This window comes from Geospiza fortis, unplaced genomic scaffold (assembly GCF_000277835.1).
Source record: "Geospiza fortis unplaced genomic scaffold, GeoFor_1.0 scaffold195, whole genome shotgun sequence".
Classification (NCBI taxonomy): Eukaryota; Metazoa; Chordata; class Aves; order Passeriformes; family Thraupidae; genus Geospiza; species Geospiza fortis.
Window position 1 is genome coordinate 5,493,201 of NW_005054324.1, and position 9,913 is coordinate 5,503,113.

A 9,913-nucleotide genomic window follows, 5' to 3' on the forward strand; every position below is an offset into this window, starting at 1 on the left:
CCTATGGAATTACTATTCTTCTTCAGAAGAGCTGTGACATATGATATTGCAGAAAGAATTTAGATGACTGCAAACAGGATGTCTTGCCACAACAAACCAGTATACAACCCTCTGTCACTTTCTGTCAGAGAAGTGTGACAGGTATTGATGAGCACCATGCCTTTTTTTCTCCAGGCCACTGGAGCAGCAGACAGTAAGGGGAGGGAGGAGCGGGCAGAGGCAAATCAAGGCACAAATTTCTAATTAATCCTTCATGCCCCATATTTTCTGTCTTGATGATCTATATTTGGTCTGGCAGTGATGGAGTTATCTGTCTTCTCAGCAGCCTATATGCTGGTGCATTTTGGATCTCTTACTAAACCAGTGTTGATGACACAACAGTGTCCCATTTTCAGCTGAACTGCACAGTGAGTAGGCTACTGATAGGTGAGAAACTGAGCAGGGACTAAGCCAGGACAGCCAACCTGAGCTGGCCAAAGGGATATGCCATACCACATGAAATTGTTTTCAGCAACAAAATCTCAAGGACTGAAAGACTAAGGGGTGACGTTTGTATTTGTGACATTACACATGCCAAGATTCTGCTTTCCAAGCACAGAAAAGTAATGTATAAATGCCTTTTTTTCCCTTTCCTTACATATTCAGCTTTTGCTTCAAGTATTATATTGTTTTGATCTCAATATATTAATATTTTCACTGTCTAATTGTTCCTCATTCTAGGGGGACAGGGGAGTGAAGAAGTGAGTGAGTTCTCAGCTGCTGCCTAGGGTCAACCCACAGCATAAGCTTTATGATTTTCATCTAAGTCAGAGCAACTCTGATACTGGGCTTCAGTTCAACCCTGGCTTTGTTTCTATCAACAACATAAAACAGCAACAGCTGCCATTATATAAGCTCAGTAAGACACTTGCAGGTGTGTCACAAAGCCAACATTTCTTTGACTGGTTTCTTGCTAAACTTAGCAACAGTGTTAGACTCTCATGAGTTAACTTCTGTTGAATAGTTTCTTCAAAGCATGCAATGCAAATATGCTCTGCATCAGCAGTAGCAATATAAACCTGCTTATTTCACCTCTTTCTTCACAAACATCTACACTACACAATGCAATAAAATCTTTTACTGTCAACTTCTGTTCTCAAGTTCAGTTTTTCACCTGTTCTGTAGCACTGAATCAAAGCTATTTATTCATTTCCTTTACAAAAACATGAAACAGGCTGTCTACCTTACCTTTCCAAAGAGCCAATGCAATAGAGCACTGTGCACACATAGCATTTACATGTTTTGTTACATTTAAGTATCAAGTGCTTTTTACTTCTTTATAACTATTGTATACAGCACCTAGTCAGCACATTGCAGCAGGCAACTCTTGGGCAGTAGTGATTACTTAGTTCCCAAATTCAACAGTTTTTCTGAAAAAGATGTTCACCATCTTACTTTTGTACCTTTATCCACTTCTGGAGGGAAATAAGGTCTCTTTTCTGCTTTGCACTGCGCTGTTTTAATCATGTTTTTCAAAGGAACAAAGAAAAGCTTTAACAACTTAGCAAATATAACCCTGTCCTGGCTTCAGCTAGGGTAGAGTTAATTTCTTCTCACGAGCTGTTACAGTGCTATATTTTGGATTTATAGTGGGAATGGTGCTGATAGCACCCTGATGTTTTGGGGTTTTGCTAATTCATGTTTATTTAAGTCAAGCACTTTTTCTCTTCCCCAAGTCTCATGCTCTGCCAGTGAGGACATATGCAAATAAAAAAACCAGCCTGGGAGGAGGCATAGCTGGGACTGCAGGACAGGTGACCCAAACTGACCAAAGCAGTATTCAACAGCCTAGACCATCATGCCCAGGATATAAACTGGGGGAATTACTCTGATACCCTCAAGGGCAACCAATCTGGGTCCAGGAAGGGGGTCTGGGATCAGTCAGTGGGTCTTGAGCAATTGCACTGTGCATCACTTGGATTTTTTTCCTTTTTATTATCATTTTTATTTACATTTATTGTTGTTTTTTACTTTATTTTCAATTATCAAATTGTTCTTATCACAGCATACAAGTCTTACTTTGATTGTCCTCCCCATTCCAGCGGGGTGGGAGAAAAAGGGGGAGTGAGTGAGCAGCTGCATAGTGTTTCATCTCCAGCTGGGCTTAAAACCACAACAAACCCATTATCTTTTAAATCACGATTTTAAGACAAGGCTTTGGGAGCTCAGCTTCTAGTATTTGAACAACTGAGACTGACAGTCCTGCATCACACAACTGCATAAATAAGGAAGATTTATTAATTTCTCAGATTATAATCTATTACACATAAACCTTTTTTCTTTTTCTGAGTCAGGCACTTTCTTAGATATAGCTTTCATGCTTCCCAGGTCCACAAAATTATAGCACCAAAAAAAATATTGCCTTTAAGCACAACACCCAGTGAAACTTCTCATTTTTTACCACCACCTAGGATTTTCCAAAGTCAGTCTTTAATATCTTAAAGAAACCTGTCCCCATGGTTTTTTTTCAGAACAGTACCCTCAGCAAGTAATAAAACTTTAAAAATGAATAGTACCCTGACTCATCCAGACAGAAGATTGTTAAATGCTTGATAGGACATAGCAGATGGGATTAAGAATGAGGGAAGGTGTCTCAATATGATGCTGAAGTAAGGAGAAAATTCTTTTGTCCCTGAAAATGAAAAAAAGATAAAACAGAAATCTCTTTGCTCTTGCATATATGAAATATGTGAAATGGAGGTGTCCTTATCTTTTTCTTTCAGTGATGCCACTGTGGGCTAGATATGCTCAGAACATCCCTGCCAGGCAGGGTGGCATACAGACACCCAGTGTGTGAATTCTGAAGGCCTCTGGACAGAAATAGATGCTGAGCTGTTCTGCTTAGCTAACATGGGAAGTTACCTGCTCTTGTCTATTAGAAATGTAGGCACCACACCAGGTTTCTGGTACAAATCATAGCCTCTATGAGTTGTATGGAGACTCTGTAAGGCAAATATTTGTGAGGAAGAGATGAAGACTCTTTATAAATGTGTTATTTATGGGCTTAACTGTGAATGCAGATCTTTAGTTTAGACAGCACTGTTAAAATATTTCGGCTTTGACGTTTGAAAACGATCCAGCAAATCTTAGTCCTGTCACATGTAGCCTTAATTTCACTTAAAAGTCTCTATGACTAGAGTCTTGTTGTCACTATGAATAAAAGAAAAATATCTATATTTACTTGTTGCTGTACAGAAAATAAAGAAATGTTTTTTTCCATAAACATCTTGAAGCAACATACTTGAACATTTTCCTTTGATGAATCAAATCAAGAGACTATAGACAAATTTAGGACTTATTTAAGCTGCCAGTACTGCAAGTTTCTTTGCCATCAGCTAGACTTACGGTGCTTCATATCCTTCCTTTCACTTCCCAAACACTGTCATTCTCTATTACTGTATCACTAGATGAGCTTTGTTTAATTTAGCAATCTTCAGTATGAAACATTCTCCAAATAGCCTTCATTACCATGCATGACCAGGAAAAAGTGCTTCTTTTTGTAGCAGCTCTTGAGGACAGGATGTGCCAAAGCCATATGTGCGTCAGTGTGTGTGGTGTGTTACTGAAGCACATGAAGCAAAGCTTCTCTGGCAAAGCACAGCAGGAGCAGACCCTGGGCAATAAAAACACACTACAACACTGACACCTGTTGGTAACAAGTGTGCCAAACTGTGACAGCGTCTTTACAATCCTACATTTTCAGAAGATCCAAGAGTTCAATCTAAATTATTACACCTACATCTCCACGTGTAAGTCACCTGGATATGACAAACCGAATGCGAGGCAGAAAGTGAAGATTTGATGTCCAGTCTTTCTGGAAGTATATCTGCTGGCATCCATGTGCAGCTGATGTCTAACAACAGTTCCAACAAATAAATACACACCAGCACATATTGCATGTCTAGAGGCTGCCTCCTGAGATCTGCACGTCAACCGGAGCAAGCAATGCATCCTGCAAAGCACTGAAAGCTGTAGTGTAACTGAAACACAAAAGCTTTTCCATCTGGACAGCTCTAAGGGTAAGATGGAACCTGGAAATGAAATACCAGTCTTCAGGACAACAGCAGCTTAAATGAAAGCTGTCTAAGAACAAGCTAGCAATGTGGTATCTTTTCCATTGCTCTCTTCCTACAAAACAGTGAGATGAGTGAAGTTGCACTGCAGCATTCCTCCTACCCTGGCAGTGGGCTGAGCTTTTTGATGAGGAATTGCTGGAAGAGGAGGTAAGCTTTACAGAAAAACAAACAAACAAAGAGGCAACAGGATCTGCTTTCTTTTTAGCATAACAACAAGCTTCTTTACTGCTCTACTGTTTGCCCTCACAGATAATAAAGACTTACTGCTGTAATCAGTTACTATAATTACACTCCAGAACAAAGATGTGTGATTTGAGAACTGAGGCTTTCCACGTTCAGTACCTAATGACAAAGCCAACTTTCATGACCCTGTTCCAGAGTTTATTTAGCAAAGCAAAGTGACACATTAGTAACAGCCATCTAAACAAACTCTTGCTGTCCTAAGAAGCAATGTTTCAGTACGTGCCCTGTGTTTTCTACTGTATGGCTCCAGCATTTTTGGAAAGAAGCAACATCAGCAACAAATTGAACGCTAAATTGAACTGGCAGCAAATCCTGTAGTCATTCAAGGTCACAATAGTCTCGTCTTTACTTGTCTGGTGGTTGGTAGGCTCCTTTTCAACAGTTAAATAAATTCAGCCTTCAGCACATTAAAAAACCTTTCCTCTTCCAATGTAAATGAGAGTTCAAGAAACATTCCAGTTCCCAGTTTGTGTCATGTATGGGCTTCAGCACTCTTCCTGAGAGCTGTGTGCCCTTCATTGCTCAGAGGAATGGTGTCTTGATCAAAGAACATTATTATGTCTTCTCAACACATTACTAACTCCTAGATGTGCTCTATGCACTACTCTGATGTCAGTATTTACAGGAAAGAAAAAAAGGGATAGGATCAGCCTAGATATTCACATCTGCAGAAAGCAAGTTAGATTGGCAGACCATGATTAGCCAAATTGAACTGTGTTCAGTGTAAGATCTAAGCCTGATTATCTCACAGGGCTCTTCCCCTCCCAGCTATGTCATGGTTTATTCTGAGCTTATTGTCTGTGTCACTCATTTGTATCTAAGGTAGGAAGTACAAAATGGCTAAGATTCACCTCAATTCAAGGTGATTAAGAGTTCATGCAAGATTTTCTTTGTTGTGGTTCAGTCTGTTTCAGAGCTCTGGAGTATAGTATCTGTGAATGGTACCAGACAAAGAAAATACCCAGTTTTGTGAGACAGAAGGGTGAAGGAGAAATGGCATAACCACATTTATTTTTGATTTATTTACTGGAAGTATATTCTGGTTAATATGGATCCAGCATGATGCTCTGAGTCACAAGGGAACATGGCACTCCTGCACCAAATCACAGGAGTCAGTAACTTTGAACCTATTACTCTCACATTGCCCATTAAAACAAAAAACTTTATTCACAGGACAGTAAACATTTCAAATGAAACTGGGGAAAGACTGAAAAAACTCCACCCAACTGGCAACATCTCCCATGAAAAGTACTGGTGGACCACGTGCTGAAAAAACACCCTCACACACACTGACAACATTAGCAGAGCTTTACACTCATCAGTGCAGAAACCATGTATTCCTTCATGTTTGTGAAACAGCTACAATCATAATTTATCTACAAATCTAATCAGAGAATCTGGAGATTAAACCAGTGAAAATATTAAGTCCCAGCACTTCTGCAGTTCTTGCACAGCCTGCCAACCCCTGCAATACACTACAAACAAGTTGGTGTAAGTCATTTGTGTAAAAGCTTTCATGACATGTACTGCCACAAGGTTTTGAGTTTGTGGTTATGAGGTTTTAGTAAAGGAATTATGCACGTACTGTATGAAAAGCAAAATGCACAGTTCATACGGACCTAAAATAATTGAGATGTGAGTGACAAAAAAATTATATATATCCTGGGTATTTAGCTATTTTTATATTATAATTACTAGCTTTGCTGTATCAGGAAGAATAGAGTGCTCTCAAAGATTAAGAATATTGTGTGAGTTGATGCACAAGAATGTAAGTTTCTTGTTGTAGATCGACCAGCAAATTAAAAAGTTGCCTGCCAGCCTGAGTAGACTCACGTTTCTGAGCACTTGGTGATGTTATTAACCTTACTTATTTTAAACTTTTGATCAAATGACCAGCTTTCTTCATGATGCATGACATTTATTTTCTTAGTGGTCACTCCAGCTTTTAAGTCAGAATCATTATTTCAGAATATAATATTAAATGTCAATATTGGTTTGTTGTTGCTACAAAACCTCTTACAGCTGATTTAGTGATGAAGCAAGCTGAAGGGCTGTAGGTGTTGCTCATAGATAACAGAGAAGAATTTTGCCCTTACTCCTGCTGTATCATGCTATATTACACACTAATTTGATGCAAACACCTATTTTGCACATACTTTGCAGTCATGAATATGGTAGAAATTGAAGCAATGGAATTTCTTAAAAAGCAGGAAATAAAAAAGGCACTGAAGAGTCATTATCTGAGATTGATGAGATCAGGTCTGCAATTTGAAGTGCAAGGTAAAAGGATATTAACCAGCTAAAGGCTTGGCTGCAGATGCATTGCAAAAGTTATTTAGATATTTGACTGATTCCTCATTTTATTACACTAGACCTGATATGGTCATAATAGTATCCTACCAATATTTCACCTTTTTTTAAAAAATCAAATTATTTTGTGAATGTTCTTATATTAAGCTATCCAGAACAATGAATATAGTTAACAGTGTTGATGGAGCCATTGCCTGACTTAAAAAATGGCATGGTCATGTCAACCTAAAGCATAGTGTTGGATTTCCTCCTGTTCTCAGACAAAACAAGCTCATGCAGAATGTCCTTAAGAAGCTGCTGCCAGGTGCTGCCTCCCCAGAGTTCCTGCACCCAGCAGCAGCAGCTTTGCTGGCCAGATCAGAGCACTGATCAGCCAAGCAGCTGATGAGTGGTCTCCTGCCTCTGCGATGGACACTGCCTACTGCTCCTCACCTTTCAGGGCAGAATGAACTTCACAGAAAACTGTTCCTCATGTAGGAAACATGCTTCTGTGACTGACAGCACATTATGCTGGGGCTTGTTGATTAGTTCCTTGTGCTTTATTAGTCTAATTAAGGCTATATTTACTGTGAGGAGGAAATTTTTCCCTCTACTTCTTATAATGGCATTCCCTATCCCCCCTGCTGTTCTTGTAGTGGATTCTGCAGTGCCATGCCATGGCTACTCTGTATTTCTCCCTCAGAATCACTGTGCTGCTATTATGAAATATTTAGAATATTTATAGCAATAGGATTTACCTGCCAAAGCAAGAAGGATTTGCATTTTCTGATATGGGATTTTGACCAGTCATCACACTGGTCAATGCATTGGCACCTTGTCTTGTCTGGCAAAATTGCAGTCATTTTGCTTGGATGAGGACCTAGCCACAGTAGCTGTGCCTGTGCTGCTGCCAAATGAGATTATTACAATACATTCTACGTGTGGCTGGTTTGAAGACCACCTGGAAGCTTCAGCTAGAGCAGGATGTAGTTATCCATGAGATTAATAGTGTTGGCTCTGAGGCACACAGTACAGCAACTTTCCAGCACTGAACTTTCCACCTAGTTTCATATGTCTGCAAAGTGGAAGTGTAGGCAGCTGCAGGCAGCCTGCCTCTGTGGCAGAGGTAGCATTTTAGAGCAACAGAGCTGTGCTGGCTTGGAATCTGAGACTGGAGACATAGGGCAGTCTGACTGCAATCCTTGGCAGAACAGCCCTCACCTATCTGGCAGAGCCCACAGCAGTAGATCAAATGATCAACACAGTGGAATTCGTATAAATTTTTCACAAACCTCTGCTTTAACAATTGATTTTTAGGTTTTAATTACAGAGTAACTGCTATCCATGTATAAATCTTGACACAGATTTGTGGAGTGGTCTACACTAATGCCCCTAGCAGCAACACTAATAAGTTCATTGTTATACATTTAAAAAATCACATATTTAGAGACCAGAGCATAATCTATTATTCCTAAGAATGATGAAAAAATACTAAACAGTAAACAAGGAAATACAGCTTTCTCTACTTTTTCTTTTCTCTATTTTCTTCTATCAGAGATCAAGCAGTTGGGCTTCCCTGGTCCTACTCTTTATGTGTCCCCACCATAGCTTGCACATTATTTTCCTGACAAGCCTCATCCCTCCTATCACTGATGGATTTATATTCTGCTGAGTTCAACTGAGTAGTTAGATAGTCAAAATCTGATCTCATTACATGTGTGTCAGCAGAACTAACTCCAGGGAAGTAAATGGAACCAAGTTGATTTACAGACTTGGAGCCAAATATTTAATTTACCATCCAACATCTGTCATAACCTCAAATTGAAACTCTCCATGGACATGACCTACATTCCTAAAACTTACAGATGGTATTTTAATATTTGTATAAAAAGAAAAATCTTGTGTGCCAGAGAAGTGTACTCAGTTCTTCTCATCTGAAACATCTGATATCCACCCTAATTCCTCAAGGGCCATTTATAAGGGCAGCCAGTTGGAGCTAAGACAAAAGGAATAGGAAGAGAAAAGAAGGCAACTATGCCAACTGAAATGTCAAGGTGCTGGCTAGCCTCAAGCTCAGTTCCAAACTAATTGCAAAGGAAAATTCATATATATATATATATATATATTTACCACATATCCACTGATTCCTGTGTGTTATAACTTTCAGTGACCTCATCAAAACTACACTTGTCCTGAAAAATCTGCTTAGAATAGCTTTGAAACAATTTTCCCTTTGGTTTTTGATGATGGAGTCTAAAATATATGCTACTTCAGAGTTAAACATGGAAAGAGTTCTTATGTTTGGACATACTTTCTCCACGTAGGCTTTTTCTCTCTGCATCTTACACTGCAAAGAGCATTGATTAATGTGAATGTTTTAGCTGTAGTTGCTGTTTGTGTATAAACTTTTGTTAAAACAAGTACTGCAGAATAAATGACCTTTATACAGACACCTATTAAGGCACTAAAAGGCTTGGCTACATTCATCTGAGACGCGTATACATAACGTTTGGAACAATAAAGGGATCAGCAGCTGCAAGGGGTTTGAATTGAATTCTTTAACAATAGAAAAGTTTTTCAGCCCCAAATACCAGCAAAGAGAATTTTTTGCAGATAATCCAGAAGAAAGAAAATAATAAAAAAAAATGCTAGCCAACTTTGCAGCAGTTAGCATAAGGGTGCCATCTGAAACATGTCAGCTTAAGAGTGTCCCATAGTACCATTCTTTTACACAACCATAGTATTCAGAACTGTTTCCCCAAATAATCCCAGATGGCAAGCCACAAAATTTCAATTCATTTTAAAAGCTTTCTTTGCTGTTATTATGTGGTTGAAAGTGCAAAAGCAAGTTGCCATTCTCATGGCACTATTTGCATTGGCTATTATCCCCTAAAATCCCCTTTAAACAGCTACATTGTCAGCCCATAGGCCTCATTTAGAACTACAAAAAAGACCAGATTAATTCGATCAAAGGGAGAGCCAAGTACAAAATGCACTTTTCAAACTGTATCAGAGTAGGTTCCCTTTACAGATTGCTGCATGGCTAGAGCAATGAAAAAAACCCTTGCCTGAAATAAAGCACTAACAGAAATAGCTGTGCATGTTTCACATGAAGCTTTTGGGGCTCTTCCAGGGTAAATCTCTCACTACAAATGATTACAATAAAATATATTTTAACATAAGTAAATTAAGGAGCCAAGCATCCATTTTTGTCCATTTGGCTTTGTGACACCATTTTCAGGAGGTACGGACGTAGTGCTTGGATA

General features: G+C 39.0%; 1 long non-coding RNA gene across 1 annotated transcript in view; it reads right to left on the reverse strand.

Annotated features, from left to right (window-relative positions):
• LOC115947859 overlaps nt 1-9,913 on the reverse strand; it is a 19,611-nt gene that overhangs the window by 9,163 nt on the left and 535 nt on the right. The gene's annotated exons all lie outside the window — the stretch shown is intronic.